This window comes from Odocoileus virginianus, chromosome 6 (genome assembly GCF_023699985.2).
Source record: "Odocoileus virginianus isolate 20LAN1187 ecotype Illinois chromosome 6, Ovbor_1.2, whole genome shotgun sequence".
In the NCBI taxonomy this organism is placed as follows: domain Eukaryota; kingdom Metazoa; phylum Chordata; class Mammalia; order Artiodactyla; family Cervidae; genus Odocoileus; species Odocoileus virginianus.
The window spans coordinates 34,669,094-34,688,006 of NC_069679.1; the positions used below are offsets into that span (position 1 = coordinate 34,669,094).

At 38.3% G+C, this 18,913-nt stretch overlaps 1 protein-coding gene and 1 non-coding gene across 5 annotated transcripts in view; both read right to left on the reverse strand.

The window, feature by feature from the left end:
* ZNF609 (zinc finger protein 609) overlaps positions 1-18,913 on the reverse strand; it is a 193,182-nt gene that overhangs the window by 23,883 nt on the left and 150,386 nt on the right. The window lies entirely within an intron of this gene.
* On the reverse strand, positions 8,416-8,543 carry LOC139035788 (small nucleolar RNA SNORA19). Its single transcript, XR_011488500.1, has one exon. It is a non-coding gene; the product is annotated as a small nucleolar RNA SNORA19 (small nucleolar RNA).

The window sequence follows — 18,913 nt, forward strand, 5'->3', positions numbered from 1 at the left end:
TGGTGAAAAGTTGTTATGTAACACAGGAAGTCCATATAGATGCTCTGTGATGCTCTAGTGGGGTAGGATGGTGGGGTGGGAGGATGGAGGCTATAGAGGAAGGTGGTATATGTGTAATTATGGCTTCTTTTCATTGTTGTATGGCAGAAATCATCACAACGCTGTAAAGCAATTTTCCTCCAATTAAAAAAATATATATCATGGGGGAAAAAAGAAGTCTAATTCCCCTCACCTTGAGTGTGGGTTACATTTAGCTGCCTGTTTATAACAAACAAGAATGTGGTGGACGTAGCCTTCCCAGATTAGATGATAAAAGGCAAAGTTTTTCTTCTTGGATTACCTCTCTTAAGGAAGTTATCTACTGTGTCATAAGGACACTGAAGTAGCCTACCCTATGGAGAGGTGCATGAGGCCAGAGACTAAGGCCTTCTGCTAACAGCCATGTGAGTGAGCCAACCTTGAAGTGATCCTCAAATAAGCTTTCAGATGATAGCAGCCCAGCTGACATTTTGACCGCAGTTTCACGAGCAACCTTGAGACAGAACCAGCTACTTAAGCCATTCTTGAATTGCTGACCCACAGAAAGTTTTAAGTTTTAGATCCTTACATTTTGGGAATAATTTGTTATACAACAACAGAAAACCTATGATAGTATTTTATCCTAAGTTGACAAGCAATTAATTTAACTTATTCCTTCATGGAGCAAATATTTACTGAGCTTCTGTTATTTGCCAGGCATTATGGAAAGTATTGAAGTTATTTTAAAAAAAAAGCAACTAAGAAGATACCAATGTCCATTTCTGGGCTGGGAGAAAATATTTATTAAGAGCCTACACTGGACTAGTATGGAAAACAAAGATAAACAAGGACAGCTGTTTGCTCTCAAGGGACTGAAAAAGGTTGGGGGAAGAGTCACGTGAAATTGAATTTGCCAGTAGCCTTGAGTTTTCAAACGGAAACCGAAGTATGTACCTATATGCTGCTTTTAAATCTTGTTTCAATTCCAATTTGCCAACAACTATAAAGGACAGAAGTGAAAGTGAAATTGCTCAGTTGTGTCCAACTCTTTGCGACCCCATGGACTGTAGCCTACCAGGCTCCTCCGTCCATGGGATTTTCCAGGCAAGAATACTGGAGTGGGTTGCCATTTCCTTCTCTAGGAGATCTTCCCAACCCAGGGATTGAACCCAGGTCTCCCGCACTGTAGGCAGATGCTTTACCATTTGAGCCACCAGAGAAGTCCAGATTAGCATGCAAATCTCCCTTTCCCTCCTACCTACCTACCTCGCTCCTTCAACAAATGAATATCTACTTTGGGTCAGAGTATCTGGGATATAGCAATGCACAGAATTGACAGCTCTTGCTCTTAAACAACTTATATTCAAGTGATGGGAGACAGAGAATAAGTAAATATATGTTAGATAGTGTAAGCTCTATGGAGAAAAATGAAGCAGGAGCAAAAGAATAAAGAATGTGAGGAATGGGATGTTGCTATTTTACAATGGGCAGTCAAGAGAAGCCTTACTGAGAAGGTGACATGCAAGCAGAGAAACCTAAGAGAGTGAGCCCTGAGGAAATTAGAAGGAGGAACATTTGAAGCAGAGAAAGCAGGTACAAAGGCACTGTAGTGAGAATGTGTTTGGTATGTTTTCAGGAAGAGCAAAGTGGAATGATACTAAAGTGGAGTAAGAAGAAGAATGGGAAGAAATGAGGTCAGAGATCAGGGCAGGCCAGAGCGTGTAGACCAGCAGTTTATAAGCCTTTAATGTCAGGAACCCATAGCAAATTATTTTAGCCTTTACAGGCCACACAGTCTCTATGGTTAACTTCTCAATTCTTGTAGCACAGTCACAAACAATACACAAATGAATGGGTCATGGCTGTGTTTCAGTGAAATTACAAAAATTGGCAATGGACTGAATTTGGCACTTGGACTGTAATTGCAGACCCTGATAGCAAAAGTTCAGCACCTTATACGACAAATAATGGAGGCCAGAGGGGAACAGTATACATGCCCAGGCTTTGGCCTTAGAATGTATTCCTTCCCTGAAACAAAGCTATAAATGAGAGCTAACTGAAACATTTCTATTGACATCAAGCACTCAAAGGTTCTTTGTTGAATAAATAAACTGAAAAAACAGATTGGGACGCAAAATAACAATTACCTAGCTGCTTCTATAAATAAATGTTTTTGAAAGTTATATTAACTCTGGAAGAAAAGCCACTCATAAATTGAGGACTCAATATATGAAGTATATTTTATTTTAATATCTTTCTTCATGACTCAGGGACATTATTCTAGATATGATTATCTTGTGGTGTGATAAAGGAATGTCCCTTTAAAGCTTACTGAAATATTAAGGGTTCATGACTCTATTCATTGAGATCAGACTTCTCAGTTGAGTTTTGTGTTTTGCTTTTACTGGATTAGCACTGGCAGGTGGACTTCAAACCACTGGACCACCAGGGAAGCCCAACATGTTTCCTTTTGTAGTAGTAGTCACTTCCATATTTCCAAGTTCTCTATCACATCCAACTTTCTTCTTATAATCTACTTTAGATGAGGAAATCAGGGAGTCAGTACTAATGTAACTCTATTATCAGGCCCTATGGGTGCTCTTACCTGACTTCATGGCCATATACATTCCACATGCATTAATTCCATGATTTTATCTGCTATATTTGCAATGCAAAGTCCATGGGGAAAAATTCTATTGATATTAGCCAAAGGAATCAGTTAGTCAGACAAAATCATTTTTGGTAACGCTCTAGAACTAATTTGTCATGAGCTTTGAATGCAGTATGGGGTGTATGATCAATGTCCAATAAACAAAAATTTTTTTAATTGAAGACTTGTTTTTATTCCACTTTTAAGTATGTTATTTCTACTAATAGGTAATGAGGGTCTCAGTATAGATGCCAAAAATGCTACACATGTCTATAAAATGAAACATACATTTTTAAGACTCTCTTAGATAGAGAAACTAAAAAGCATTGCTTAAGGCATGGATTCTCAAAGTATGGTTCAGGGATGTCTGATAGTCCAAAGACAGTTTCAAGGGGTTTGCAGAGTCAAAACTATTTTCATAATAATACTAAGACAAATTTGGATTTTTATTTTCATTCTATCCTGAGAGTACGTAAGAGTTTTCCAGAGGAGGCATGACATGATATTTCAACAGACTGGATATAGAAGTACATATCAGAATCCAAGTGTCTCCTATTAAGCCAGACATTAAAAAGATTTGTAAAAATGTAAAATAATGCTACTCTTTTTACTAAAGTTTTGTTTTAGAAACTATAATTATTTTTCACAAATATGTTAACATGTAATAGATTTATTATTATTTTTTAAATAGATTAATAAATATATTTTTAACAGATTCTGTTTTAATTTCTACCATGGCAAATGTCAATAACGATAATATCAATAGATATTAAACAAAAGCTCTTAGAGTTCCTTAATAATTTTTAAGGATGAAAAAGAGTCCTTCGTCTAAAGAGTTTAAGAACTGCTGATTTAAGGCATACAACCCAAGCATTATTTTACTTCTGCCTTTTTATGGAGATGTTAACTAACTAAGTTGCAACTATCTTCATGCTGGGCGACAGAAACTTGGGGACCAGCCAGTTCTTCTGCTATTGTCAGTTTTGCCTTGTGGGGATCCACTTGCCTAGCTGGAATTCTCCTAAGTTATGAGAATTTAGGACCCTAAAGAGAGGCAACTGATGACCTCTGAAGAAAGCAGGAAATTTGGGACAAAATGAAAAGGGATTAGCAGTTAAAAGAGGAAGCAGAGCTGGCTTTCTGTGGCATTTGGATACAAGCCAGTCACCATGGCCTGTCTATTCTGCCTTTGAACTCTCTCTGAATAGTATCTTCCTCCCCATCCCCAACCACAACCATCAGAATCCAAGTCCTCATGAAGTTACCTCTAGATTATTCTAACAGACTTTGAATTATGCTCCTAACTCCAATCTTTAATTCTTTCGGTCAATCCAGCCAATAAACTGCTCTCAGACGAATATGCCTCAAACACTGCTTTCATGCAATGAGCCAGCAAATATACATTGCTTATTATACTTCATCATTATGCAAAGTGCTAGTGGAGATTCAAAACTTAACTGAAAATTTTATTCTGTTTTGGGGGAGGGAAAATGAATATATATCAAATCATTATTTTAAAAAATACGCTACACATACTGTGGTGTAGACAGATCAGAGAAGAATAGGTAGGATTTTCTAACTTTTAAGAGGATCTGGGACGAGCGTGGCACACATAAGGAAGAGTGAAACCATGTGATAATCTTGTTAATTACTGATTAGTGTACTAATACATTAAAATAAGTTATAGGGATTTCCCTGGTGGTCCAGTGGCTAACTCCGTGCTCCCATGCAAGGGGTGCAGGTTCAATCCCTGGTCAAGGAACTAAGTCCCACATGCCATAATTAAGAGCCTGCATACCACAACTGACAGATCCCACATATAGATTTTTTTTTTTAAAGCCAGGGTCCCTATCCTATCTTACAATCCAGCTGGAACAGAAAAACACACAAAAAGATAACATGCTATTAGCCAGGAGCTGCTAAAAAGAGAGTAAAGTTTGGCTGAAGGGCCAAATGAATTATACCTTATTATATCATGACATATTTAGTGCAAAAGGAGAGATAGGAAGGATGTGGTATTTGGATTTAAATGAACTGATATGGTGCTGTTGTAAAATCTGTTAACCATTTCTATGTCTTCCTCTAGATGGCGCCAGAACAACCAGATTGTCTTTTATAACGCAAGTTTCCTTTACATTATAGAGTAAGAGGTAATTTATGACTCCTTAACAGCTTGATGGCTCCTCTACCAATTTTATTGCCTTTTGGCTTGCAAACAGTGTCCAGGAGAGTGGGACGTCCTGGACACTGCTAAGAAATTTAAGTCACAGGCAACTCAAACCCCATAATGGTTTCTTATCCTACAAAGAACTATTTATTCAAAACATTGTACTATTTGTAGCTGTTTGGGGTAGAGAAGTAGGGTTGTATAATTTTCAGTCTCTGATTCTGGGAAGCATATAATTTAGAATGAAGGAACAGCACTCTTAATATAAAACAGAGGACATTATCACCAGCCTCTAGCAATGTAAGAGATCACAGAAATAACAAGACTAGGTAAAGAATATTCTAACCTGCCTAAGGATACAAGGGGTTCTTTAAAGATTAATAATAATTTTTTAAAAAATTGGCTTGAAGTTACTGTTGAATGTACATGTACTGTTGATATACCCAGAGAGAAGCCCTGTCTAGGAACAGCTATGGTATGCATTCTGTATAGACTTTCAGTGTCTCATGTAATATGGGGTATAATGATGGAGAGTGACTGTGCTCTAAGATTACATGTTATAAATTTTTTTTTTTTAATTTGAGTAACCGAACTCCTAGCATGCAGAGAGCTGAGGATGGTGGGATTGTGGTGATGGCAGTGGTTAATCAGAGAATAAGGTGAGAGAGCTAACACATAATATGTGAATAGAAACCAGTTTCCACTTCCTCCCCGAGAGGGGAGCATCTGTATCAAACTATAGTGTTGATGTCTGGAGAACACAGTTGACAAACTTTTAACCAGGCCTTCACTCTCAGTTATCACTGCCAAAGCAGCTTATAAACCTTTAGGTCATATGTCCTTCTCATATAGTTCTCTTAAAAGCTCCCGTTACATTCTTTCCCCTCCAATGCCAGTGATTAAACTGGCTGGGCACTCCCTCCCTCAACTGAGAAGAGCTAAGCAATGGCTCACTGCTCCTAACTAATCCATTATAACAACAGGTACCTACTGCAGTTACCTGGTCTCCTAGTTAAAAATAACTAGGCTGAAGAAGAGCTGCTGTGGTCTGCTCAGCTGCCTCACCCAGAGTGACCCTTTCAAAAGAAGCTGAAAATGAACTGAGCTCTGTAACTTAGCCAAATGTGATCTCTTTCAGTTCTTGATTATATGGCATTTGCTACATCATTCACTTCAGCCCAGTCACTCAGTCATGTCCGACTTTTTGCAACCCCATGGACTGCAGCATGCCAGGCCTCCCTGTCCATCACCAACTCCCGGAGTTTACTCAAACTCATGTCCATCGAGTCAGTGATACCATCCAACCATCTCATCCTCTGTCATCCCCTTCTCCTGCCTTCAATCTTTCCCAGCATCAGAGTCTCTTCCAATGAGTCAGTTCGTCACATCAGGTGGCCAAAGTATTGGAGCTTCAGCTTCAGCATCAGTCCTTCCAAGGAATATTCAGGACTGATCTCCTTTAGGATTGACTGGTTTGATCTCTTTGCAGTCCAAGGGACTCTGAGGAGTCTTCTCCAGCACCACAGTTCAAAACCACCAATTCAGTGGTGCTCAGCTTTCTTTATGGTCCAACTCTCACATCCATACATGACCACTGGGTAAACCAAAGCTTTGACTATATGGACTTTTGTCGATAAAGTAACGTCTCTGCTTTTTAATACACTGTCTACGTTTGTCATGGCTTTTCTTCCAAGGAGCAAGCGACTTTTAATTTCATGGCTGCAGTCACCATCCATAGTGATTTTGGAGCCCAAGGAAATAAAGTCTCTCACTGTTTCCATTGTTTCCCCATCTATTTGCCATGAAGTGATGGGACCAGATGCCATGATCTTAGTTTTTTATTAGTAGAGTATCAATAATATCATTATTAGTAGCTGTATCATTCATAGAACTCTTAACACATGTTGTTTGGTGGGCTTATTTACACATTAATTTATTACACATTATTTATTTGAAGATATTTTAATTATAAAATTTCCTGAATATGAGTTCCCATACACAAATCAAATGTGGGGGAAAAAAAAAACCCACAAATTTTAGAACCAAAGCTGTCTTTTTGGCATTATAATGCAAAAATATGTCAAGGTATAAATTTCTTTTAATTCTGGGTCATTTGAAAGTAAGTAGGACTAGCGTTAGGCGAAGTTGTTAATTTAGTGAAGGTTTACATTTCTAACATAACAAATTCATCAATCTTTGTGATTTCTTCCATTTAAGCTAAGCCTTTTCATCTAGAAATTTGGATATTTACTTATGTATTATTTTATTGTTTTATGTATTATTTTAACTGAATGACTTTATAAAAGTTAAAAAAAACACCTAAGAATCTTGAATATATAGTGTATTTATATATTATTTATATATTAATTTATATCTATATATATTTATGACATATAAATATAAATATATAATATATAAATATATTATATATTTATATATTATTTTAAAAAATCAATATATAATTGACAAGTAAAATTGTCAGACATTTAAAGTATACAATGTGTCAATTCCAGATATGTACACCTTTATGTAAACTTACATTAGAGGGTGTAAGATAGGTCTGTGAATTTTTTTCCCCCCTCACAGAGGGTTTCCCCAATACCTATATTACTGAAAAACCCTTTCCATTTCCCTTAGTTTGTGTATAAGTTAGGGCTTGTTTCTGGACTGTCAAATTGGTTCTACTGACTCTGTGTGTGTGTGTGTGTGTGTCTGTGTGTGTGTGTGTGTGTGTGTGTGTGTGTAGTTGCTCAGTTGTGGCTGATGTCAAATTGACCCAGAGTGTGTGTGTGTGTGTGTGTGTGTGTGTGTGTGTGTAGTCGCTCAGTTGTGGCTGATGTCAAATTGACCCAGTGTGTGTGTGTGTGTGTGTGTGTGTGTGTGTAGTCGCTCAGTGTGTGTGTGTGTGTGTGTGTGTGTGTGTAGTCGCTCAGTTGTGGCCGATTCTTTGCGACCCCGTGGACTGTGGACTACAGCCCACCAGGCTCCTCTGTCCATGGAATTCTCCAGGTAAGGATACTGGAATGGGTTGCCATTCCCTTCTCCAGGGAATTTTCCTGACCCAGGGATTGAACACAGGTCTCTGGCATTGCAGGTGGATACTTTAGCATCTGAGCCATCAGGGGAGCCCTACTGAGCCGCTATATTTGCATGTAAAAAATGAAAAATAACCTGTGCTCCCCTGCCAAAACCCCAATGATGCTATATTAGAAGAGGTAATATCTACATTTTTTCCTTTTACCTACATAAATACCTAGTAGGTACTCAGTAACTGCTTAACAGGATGAATAACCCCAAATACTGGTTCAATCCATCAAGGCAGGGTTTGGATAGGCACCAGATCTCACCTCTGATTGATGGGATGACAAGGGGAATAGGAACTCCTCAACTATTTACTTAAAAATTTCAGTTACTTTCTGATTACCATCCCAGTGTGGTTCACCAAATTTCCAGCAGCATGAGTGCGTGTGTGCATGCGCACATGGGTTAGAGCTCAGGAAGTGTTGGAAAGCCTAAGTGACAACATCCTTATCAACAATAATCAGTTTATGGTATTTTTTGTTTTGTTTTGTTTTTTTGCTGTTGTCTGAAGATGACTGACAGCAATGGGTAAATTAAGCCATGCTGCTAATTTATCTCCAAAGGTTTATTTAACAGATCAGAAATATTTTTTCTCTTAACATGAAGTAAAGTCAATGAAGTGTACACAAGTTTATGGTAATAAAATGTAGTGTAAAGATTTAGATTTTCTTTCTGAACAACAAATACAAGGAAAGGGGACCTTAAATTTCTGATGCTTCACTTCAAGTTAAAATTCTACTTCTCCAAAATCACCTTAGGGTTGAACACTGTAAAAACCCAACATGTTTTCATTACATTGGGTTCATATTTAAAAGCAAATATCTGAATTTGTCCAACCAACCAAAACTTCAGTCAGTTCAAATTCTTGCCTTTTACTTATGTCCTGCTGTCAGACAAAATCTGTTGTAAGTTTGGTAATAAGCATCCATCTTCCCCTTCCATCTATGAGATGAACCATCAGTAATATCCTAGACCTTAACCATCATCACACACTGAATATGTCCACTGAATTAAGATTTAGACTCCAATTTAATCTCCTAACTTTGTTGAGGAGGTTTCCTAAATCCTAAATGATACAAAAAGATGCTTAGTCCCACACACAATGGGTTAAACGCTTTGTTGCTTTCTCTGATTTTTTTTTTTTTTTTTAATTTTTGGTGGGGGACGTGGCGTGTACATTATTTCTGTGAAGGCTTGATGGCTTTCAAGATAATAGCTTCCACTTACTGTGTTTAAAAGCCTTCCATGTATTATCTTATATTTAATCCTCTCAACAACACCAAAAGTGTTATCATTCCCATTGTATAGATGAAGAAATGGAAGCTTAGAGCAATTTGTTCCAATGTAACATAGCTAAACAAGATGCAAAGCTAGGATCTGAATCCAAATCAGTCTGGCTCTAAACTAGAGCCTGTATTTTTAACTATGCTGTCTTGCAAGATGAGGATATACTTTTTTGGTTTTTTTAGCAGCTCACATTTCCAGGTGTAAGACACTAAACAGTCCATGTACTGTACTTGAGAATAAAATTGTGGACTAGAGTGAAAGACATCAACACTTACAGGTTTATTTTTGGCTGAGAAGCAGCTCATTGATTTTATGTTTGACCTCTCTCTACCAGAAAAGAAATAGAAGCAGCAATAAAAACTGCATATTGGTGGCAAAGAGAAAAATATATGAAGCAGAAGAGGCAAGAAGCAAAAAGAAAACGTCAAAGTACGCAAAAGGCACCAAGAGGATAGAAACAGAAAAAAGAACAGGAAATAGAAACTCAAAAGTCCAAAGCTGCAAGGTTATCATGAAACACATATAGTCATCCCTCAGTATCTGCAGGGCATTGGTTCTAGAATACCTCCCACTCCCTGCCCAGTACTAAAATCTGAGAATGCTCAAGTCCCTAATATAAAACAGCACAATATTTGCATATAACCAATGTACATACTTTCATATATATTAAATCATCACTAGAGTACTTATAATACTTAATACAATGTAAAAGCAATGTAAACAGTTGTAAATAAAACGCTAGCAGTTCCCAGTGAATGGCAAATTCAAGTTCTGCTTTTCAAAATTTTTTTTTTCCTGAAGATTTTTGCTTCATGCTTGGTTGAATCTGTGGATTCAGAACCTTTGCATAGGGAGGGCCATGCAAAGGGATCCTTTGCAAAGGGAAATGTGTTCCCTTTGTCTATGAGTATTTTATCGATGACACGAGAAATGAAGCTCAGTTCTTAAAGAGCTGCAAATTCTCCTGTCTTGGGCCTCCCAGGCAGTGCTAGTGTTAAAGACCCCGCCTGCCAAGTCATGGGTTTGATCCAGTTGTGAACATCTGTTGGATTACAGAAGAATCAAGAGAATTAAAAAATCTGCTTCTGCTTCATTGACTACACTAAAGCCTTTGACTATGTGGATCACAACAAACTGGAAAATTCTTAAAGAGACAGGACTACCAGACCACCTGACCTGTTTCCTGAGAGACCTGTATGTAGGTCAAGAAGCAACAGTTAGAACCAGACATGGAATAACGGACTGGTTCAAAATTGGGAAAGGAATACATTACAGCTGTATATTGTTACCCTGTTTGTTTAACTGATATGCAGAGTACATCATGTGAAATGCTAGGCTGGATGAATCACAAGCTGGAATCAAGACTGCTGGGAGAATTATGAACAACAAGAGATATGCAGATGATACCACTCTAAAGGCAGAAAGTGAAGAGGAACTAAAGAGCCTCTTGAAGAAAGTGAAAAAGGAGAGTGAAAAAGCTGGCTTAAAACTCAACATTCAAAGAAGTAAGATTATGGCATCTGGTCCCATCACTTCATGGCAAATAGATGGGGAAAAAGTGGAAACAGTGACAGATTGTATTTTCTTGTGCTCCAAAATCACTGCAGATGGTGACTGCAGCCATGAAATTAAAAGATGCTTGCTCCCTGGAAATTAAGCTATGACAAACCTAGACAGCATATTAAAAAGCAGAGACATCACTTGGCTGACACAGGTCCATATAGTTAAAGCTATGGTTTTTTCCAGTAGTCATGTATGGATGTGGGAGTTGGACCATAAAGATGGCTGAGCAACAAAGAATTGATGCTTTTGAATTGTGGTGCTGGAGAAGACTCCTGAGAATCTTTTGGACTTCAAGGAGATCAAACCAGTCTACCCTAAAGGAAATCAACCCTGAATACTCACTGGAAGGACTGATGCTAAAGCTGAAGCTCCAATAGTCTGGCCACAGGAGCAGACTCCTTAGAAAAGACCCTGATGCTGAGAAAGATTGAGGGCAAGAGGAGAAGGGAAAGAGAGAGAATGAGATGGTCGGATGGCACCACTGACTCAATGGACATGAGTTTGAGCAAATTTGGGGAGACAGTGAAGGACATGGAAGCCTGGTGTGCTGCAGTCCATGGGGGTCACAAAAAGTCAGTTTTAGTAACTGAACAACAAAGGAACAACAGCTTACCTAAATCAATCATGATACATTCTTAACTTGGAATAATGTGTAGCTATTTAAAATGTTATAGCAGATCATTTGATGTTACAGGAAGATGTTCATGGTATTTTCCTCTATAAACAAAGGCTACAAATAAAGAGAGATGGGCACCAATTTGTTTAAAAAAAGTATATGAATAACATAATTATAATAGTGGATTTATCTCTGAGTGATTTATGATTTTCTTCTTTGCAATTTAGGATTTCTCCTTTTTCTTTGATTCCCAAATTGCCAACAATAAAAAGCTGTTACTTTTTGAGGGGAGCCATCATCACTATTATTTTCAAAACTTTTTCATCAACTGAAACAGAAACGCTGTAACTTGTATTCACTCTGCTCCCTAGCTCCTAGTAACTCTATTCTCTCCTTTTGGTTTCTGTAAACTTGCCTATTCTAGATACCTCATCTAAGTGAAATTATACATTTATTTTTTTCTGTCTGGCTTATATCACTTGGCAAAATATTTTCAAGGTTTACACACATTGTAACATGTATCAGAATTTCATTCCTTTCTATTGCTATTCCACTGTAAGTATATACCACAGTTTGTTTATGCATTCATCTGCTGATGGACACTGGATTGTTATCTTTTGGCTATTGTGAATAATGCTGCTATGAATATTCCTGTGTACAAGTTTTGTTTAATACTTGTTTTCAATTCTTTTGGGTGCATACCAACCTAGGAACAGAATTCCTAGATCATTTGTTAATTCTATGTTTACCTTTTTGAGGGACCACCAAACTGTTTTCCACAATGGCGGCAACACTGTATGTTCTCCCCTGCAGCCCACAAAGGTTCCAACTTCTCCACACCCTCTCCAACACTTATGTTCCCTTTTAAAAGTACAGTCATCCTAGAGGGGTATGAAGTGGTATATCATTCTGGCTTTGATTTGCATTTCTCTTATTAATGACACTGAGCATCTTTTCAAGTGCTTATTGGTCATTTGGCAAAACATCTATTCAAGTCCTTTGCTGACTTTCGGTTGTTGCTTTTGTTGTTTGTTTGTTTTTTGGCCATGCCACGCAGCATGTAGGATCTTCCCTGACCAGGGATTGAAACCATGACCCCTGCAATGGGAGCACAGAGTCTTAATCAATGGACTGCCAGGGAAGTCCTTTTACTCAGTTCTAAATTGGGTTGTTCCGTTCTTTTACTTGTTGCTGTTGGTGAGATGCAGAAGTTCTTTATATATTCTGGATATTAATTATCAGGTATATTATTTGCAAATATTTTTCCCATTTTGTGAGTTGCCTTTTTCATTATCTTGATAGTGTCTTTTGACGAACAAAATGTTGTAATTTCATGAAATTCAATTTATCTATTTTTTAATTTTTTTGCTCTGTGCTTTTGGTGTCATATCCAAGGAAAAAGCATTACTTTTAAAATCATTTTTAAAAATATAATTTTAAAAAACACCAGGGGGGAAAAGTAGTTGCTAACAGTGGGGTAGAAAACGTAGGAGGAAGTATAGTTTATTTTCTCTCATTCTGAATACAAAGCACAGCATAACACAGCTTAAAACAAAGACTGTTTTAAGTATCCAGATTCCTCCTTTTACTAGAACATGACCTGGTAGAGGAGCTCTTGGTCCAAAGATATGTATAAAAGCTTTTCTACTACATAAATCAACTATGCCTCAATAAATGACAATAGTTCATATCAACATTAAAATGTTTTGGGAAATATTGTGAAAATCACCATAAGAATTACTTCTTGTAAAAAAAGATGAGATTGGATCAAGGGCTCATCAATTTGTCTCACCAACTACAGCTAGAATGTCAGATCTTTGAACAGTGTCCAGTTCGGACTTAAAAACTAGTACATTTGGCAACAGCCCTTTGGTATCAAATGATTTTATACATTTTATGCAATTTACAATTGATCCCCAAGACTCACATCTCAAGAGAAGCTCTGTAAAAAGATTTACTCCTGGGTGTGTAAACACCAGTCCTGTTTTTAAAACAAAACAAAACAAACCTGTTTCTTTGTTAGTCTCTTCTTTAAAAAGCTTGTCACCTTAGAAAAAGAGCTAAACGTAATGGGAATGGTTAACAATAAACACTAATGGTTGTTGCTGACACTTTTTATATTGGTGCCAAATTGTTGTTCAATTTAGTCCTGTCTGGGCTTCCCTGATAGCTCAATTGGTAAAGAATCCACCTGCAATGCAGGAGACCCCTGATTCGATTCCTGGTTCAGGAAGATGCGCTGGAGAAGGGAAAAGCTACCCACTCCAGTATTCTGGCCTGGAGAATACCATGGACTGCATGGTCCATAGGGTCGCAGAGTTGGAAAACGACTGAGCAACTTTCACTTCACTTCACTTAGTCCTGTCCTAAAGAAGCTGAGTATACTTCTCGGCTGTGCTCTTTGCTTTCCTGGTAGTCCTCCTTACCCTTCCCAAGCCTCTTATCTGGGCCAATGGTAAATAATCACTATATAAAGCCACCACTAAATAAGCAAGAGCCTACTAATGGGCTCTGTGTAGTCCAAGTTCTTTCTAAAGGAGAAAGACAGACGTGTTTGTCTACTAATGTTAGGAGGGAAATGCATCTGTTACAAATCTCAGCTCCTAGTCAACCCTAGTTTCAGGTTTTCTAGTCCTCTCTAGTGACACAGGTAAGAGAAAGAGATCATAAGAAAGTCAATAAGTCACAGCTTCTGGAAACCTATAAGCATAGCTGCAGTTTGTCAGTAGCAGTATAGTGCAGGAAACTGGCTAGGAGGGAGTTACAAGGGGATGTTTGTGAGGAAGGCTGGTTTGAAACTGTGGGTACTACTACCTCCGTGGAATAATATTTAATCTTGCCAAGTGATAAGAGATTATGCAAATTTCTTAGCACTGTTTCTTCTAGGACAAAAGTTCAAATCACAGATGCAGAGAAAGGGTGAATATAATCAGAAATTCACAAGAGTGAGCAGCATTCAGAAATTCTGAAAAGACCAGGGAAAATTAGGGCCATCTGTGTTTCATCTACCAACTAAGATTTTTTCCCCTGTAAATTGGTTATTATCTGAAAACCACTTTTTTATGGGTTTGCTATGTAGTAACATCAGGAACTTTGGTAAAGAGTACCATATTTCAAGGAAAACTCTAGTCCCAAATTTGTCTACTGCAGTGTAAATTATTAGAAAGAATGTTTTGCTATCTGTAAATTCTATGTCTTATCAAGCCTCATGCAGGCAGAACCTAAAATCAGCTTAACAGCAACATTTCCAGGTTTTTATCTTACTTATCCTAGGAATTCATTCATCTTCAAGTCATAGATCTGACTGTAGGGAAGGATCAAATCATGTATGGATCTTTTAAAACCAGAAACCCAAAGGCAGAAATGTGGTTATTATTCCTTTAAAGAGAATACCTGAATACTTTCAAAGAGATCTACACATTCCAGGAGCCCTTTACTAACATTCTAAGTAGAAATCTGTGAGGTTATCCAATAGAGCAATTTGGGATAAAGTCTTCTGCAGAAGTGTTTGAAACCTATGGAGCGGCGGTTCCCAACTCGCTGCACATTGGATGCACCTGGAGATCTTTAAAAAATACTGACACCTGGCTCCCACCTATAGTCATTCTGATTTCATTTAACTAGGTGAGACCTGAGCATCAGGGCTTTTTAAGTCCCCGCCCCCAAATTCTAATGGGCAGCAAAGATGTTCTCGGAATGACAGAAAACAAAAATCTTAAATCCTTATTTCTGGGATCCTCTGGGGCAGAATGAGCCAAAGAAAGTACAAATGTAATACCCGTCAGCCTGGAACCCTTTTCACATGACTATGGTGTTTTCTCTCCACAGAAATTCAGGTAAAATAATAGAGACCAGCTGAAACCATTATCAGGCAAGTACCAATTAGGGGAGCAGGTGAGGTAGATCTGATGCTGCTAAAACTCTAAGCAGGAAAATTATATTCAAGTATACATTAGAGATGTAAGGCCAAAGTGGAACATCCACTCAGTGTAATCCCCTCCACCCCCAGACCATGGGGACCAAGAGGTTGAGGAGGAAAGCTAAAGATCTAACAGTTCCTCCTCCCGCCTACAAGTTCCCACACCATGAAAACTGTGTAAGTTTAACAGAGGCTGCTTTACCACACCCTTAAATCTCACACCCTCCTTCTCTTCTCGGTAAGGCAACCACACTGCATACCCATAGTGAGAGGTGGCTCAGAGAGGCCATCACGCCTTTGGCTGTCCATCTGAAGTCTTTATCTGAAAACCTCTGGGTCTAAGAAGGAAGGTATCATCTCAGTGGGACAGGTTTGAGGAAACACTTGCCTGGGGTTGAGATGGAATCACACTTGGCCACAGTTTTACTGCTTTTAAGACCTAGTAGGAGAATCAAGATAAGAACATAGCTAGGGGATAGCCTACAAGAGGTACTTTTCCTTAGGCCTCTTCAGCTAGAGGTTGAGAGGTAGGTACTGCTGAAGCTTCTTTGTCTTGCTGGTAATCCCCACTTGGCATTTTCAGGGTTTGTTAACAGAGCAGAACTGAACCACATTGAGGCTCTCAGAGCCAAGGAGGGGAGCGGGGGAAAGTAATGTAGGAGAGGAACAGTTGGGATCAGGGGGTGGATGCTCTTCTGCCCAGACTGGCTTTGGAAGCAATGCCTCTCATTAGTATGTGCAGTTCTAGATTTCCTTCCTTTCTCTAACTTGTGACAATAATTATTCTGAAATTTTCGATGGTCTCTGTTATGGGCTGAATTGTGTCCCCACCACCCCCAAAAAAGGTACACTAATGAACTCTGAACTCCCAGTACTTCAGATTGTTACCTTATTTTGAAACAGTGTCCTTACAGAGACAATCAAGTTTCAATGAGGTTATTTAAGTGGGCTCTAATCCAACATGATTGGTGTCCTAATAAAAAGGATAAATTTGGACACAGTGACAGATGTAGTCAAAGAAGAAAATGCGAAGCTCAAAGGGAAAAGAAAGCCACGCGAGGGACTTCCTGGTGGGCCAGTGGTTAAGACTGCACTTCCGGTGCTTCCACTGCAGGGGGTGCAGGTTCGGTCCCTGGTCTGGGAATTAAGATTCCGCATGCCATGGTGTGGCCAAAAGATAAAAGAAAAGAAAGCCATGTAACTGGAGTGATGTCACCTACAAGCCAAGGGACACCAAGGATTACTGGCAAACACCAGATGCTAGAAGAAGCAAGGAAAGACTCTCCCCTTGAACTGTCAGAGACAGCATAGCTCTGCCAAACCTCGATTTCTGATTTCTAGCCTCCAGAAGCATGAGATGATAAATTTGTCACCCAACTTTTGGTATGTTGTTATGGCAGCCCACCAACAGCAGAGTGGTATTGATTAAACAGGTCAGATTTTAAACAAGTCAGATTTTAACTAGCTTCAGTGAATTACTGCCACTAGCCAAGGAGATTATAGTCTAGGTCAGTAGTTCGCCAACAAGGTAGGTGGAGAACAGTGGTGATGGCAGCAAATCATAAATCTTGGGGAACTGTTTCACAATAAACATGCCCAAGCTCCATCCTGAACCTGATGATTCAGAATATGAGCATGGGGCGGTGGCGGGGGGGGGGGGGGTAGCCAACATGTATTTTAAACAATCTCCTCAAGTGATATCACTGACTTTCTCTGATTTTGCACCACCTGCCAACTGAGTAATACTAAGCTTAAATAAAAGGATAAAACTTTAGGTCTGCCCCTAAATTGGTCTGTAGATTCAATGTAATCCCAATCAAAATCTCAACAGGTTTCCCGCCATCTCCACCCCTCAAGTAAAAGTTCACAAGCTGATCTTAAAATTTATATGGAAATGTCTAAGGCCAAGAACAGCCAAGGCTGAAGCACCATAAAGTTGGAGGATTCACACTACCAGATAGCAAGACGTATAAAGTTATAGTCATTAAGACAGTGTAGCACTGACACAGACTAGACAAATGGATGACTAGAACAGAATGAGAGAGCCTAGAAATAAATCCACTTATATATCAGTTGATTTATGACTTATGTGACACTGAAGTCCAGTGGGGGAAAGGATGGTCTTTTCAGGAAGATGCTAGGTCAGTTAGGTATCCATATGAAAAAACCAGAATCTTGACTCCTTATTCACACCCTAAACAAAAATCAAATTCAGATACATTACAGATCTAAAGGTGAAAAGAAAAACAATAAAATTTCAGGGGAAAAAAAGGAGAATATCTTCATTACTTTGGGAAAGGTAAAGTTTTCTTAAACAGGACATAAAAAGCACTAACTATAAAACAAACAAACAAAAAAATGAAACCAAAAAAACTAGCCTTTATGAAAACAAATAACTTCCATTCATGAAGAGGTACCATTAGGAGGAAATGCAGGAAACAGGAGAAGATATTTATGATATGTAAATATAACAAAGGGGACTTTTTACCATACTATAAAGAGAAGTCTTAACAAATCAGTAAGAAGAAAACACACAGCCCGATTCAGAAATAGATAAAAGATGTGAACATGTAATTCATAAAGTGGGATTTCCAAATGTCCAAAAAGTATATGCTTAATTTCATGACTTATCATGGAAATGCAAATTAATACTATAGTGAGATATCATTGCCCACCAACTAGAATGGCTAAAATGAAAAAGACATAATGTTAAGTGTTGACAAGGATACAGAGCAACCAGGATTCTAATTGGAAGTAGGAGTTATAAATTGGTTCAGACACTTTGGGAAACTGGCAACATCTATTAAAACTGACCATATGTTTACCTTATGACCTAGGAATTTCATTCCTAAATATATACAGAATAGAAATGTGTACATATATTCCCCCAAAAGACATACAAAAATTTTCACAGCAACACTTTTCACAATAGCTCCAAACTGAAAACAACCCAATGTCCATCAACAACTGAGTAAATAAGTAGTGTTTTATTCACACTATATTCACTGAATACTTTTAAAAAAGAGAGAGAGAGTGAATAAACAAAGTACAACTACATGCAACATGATGAATTTCACTGGTATAATGTTGAACAGCTACAAGGATATAGAAACACACAAGAAAGTACATATTCTATTTATGTTCAAAATGGGTAACATGAACCTTGAAAATTCAAGGACCTGTATAATACTCATATCTATATTATTGCTGAATAAGGTCTATTAACATACAAACAAAACCTTTGGGTTTGGGACTCCTGTAGGTCAGTGCTGGGAGCAGCTGAGATGCAGACTAGTGTTACCCTTTAGGCAGTCTGTCCAGCCTCCAGCGTGGCACACCAGTCTGGAATCTAAAGTAGCAGCATGTGAGGGTGGGGTTCCCACTTTCTTTCTCCATATTGATACTTGATTTTGGTAGATTTAAAAAATACAAAAATTCAAAGGAGCAGAGTAAAAGCTACAAAGCACAGGGGAGTTTGCTAAATGAGAAGATGTGCTGTGTTCCAAGTGTACTGAATGAAATGGGAAAATTTTCAAAAGATGGGAATAATCAGAGTCAAATAAGAGAAAGCAGGTTGTTCACTGAATTAGTTCAGGGTTAAAACTTTCATTT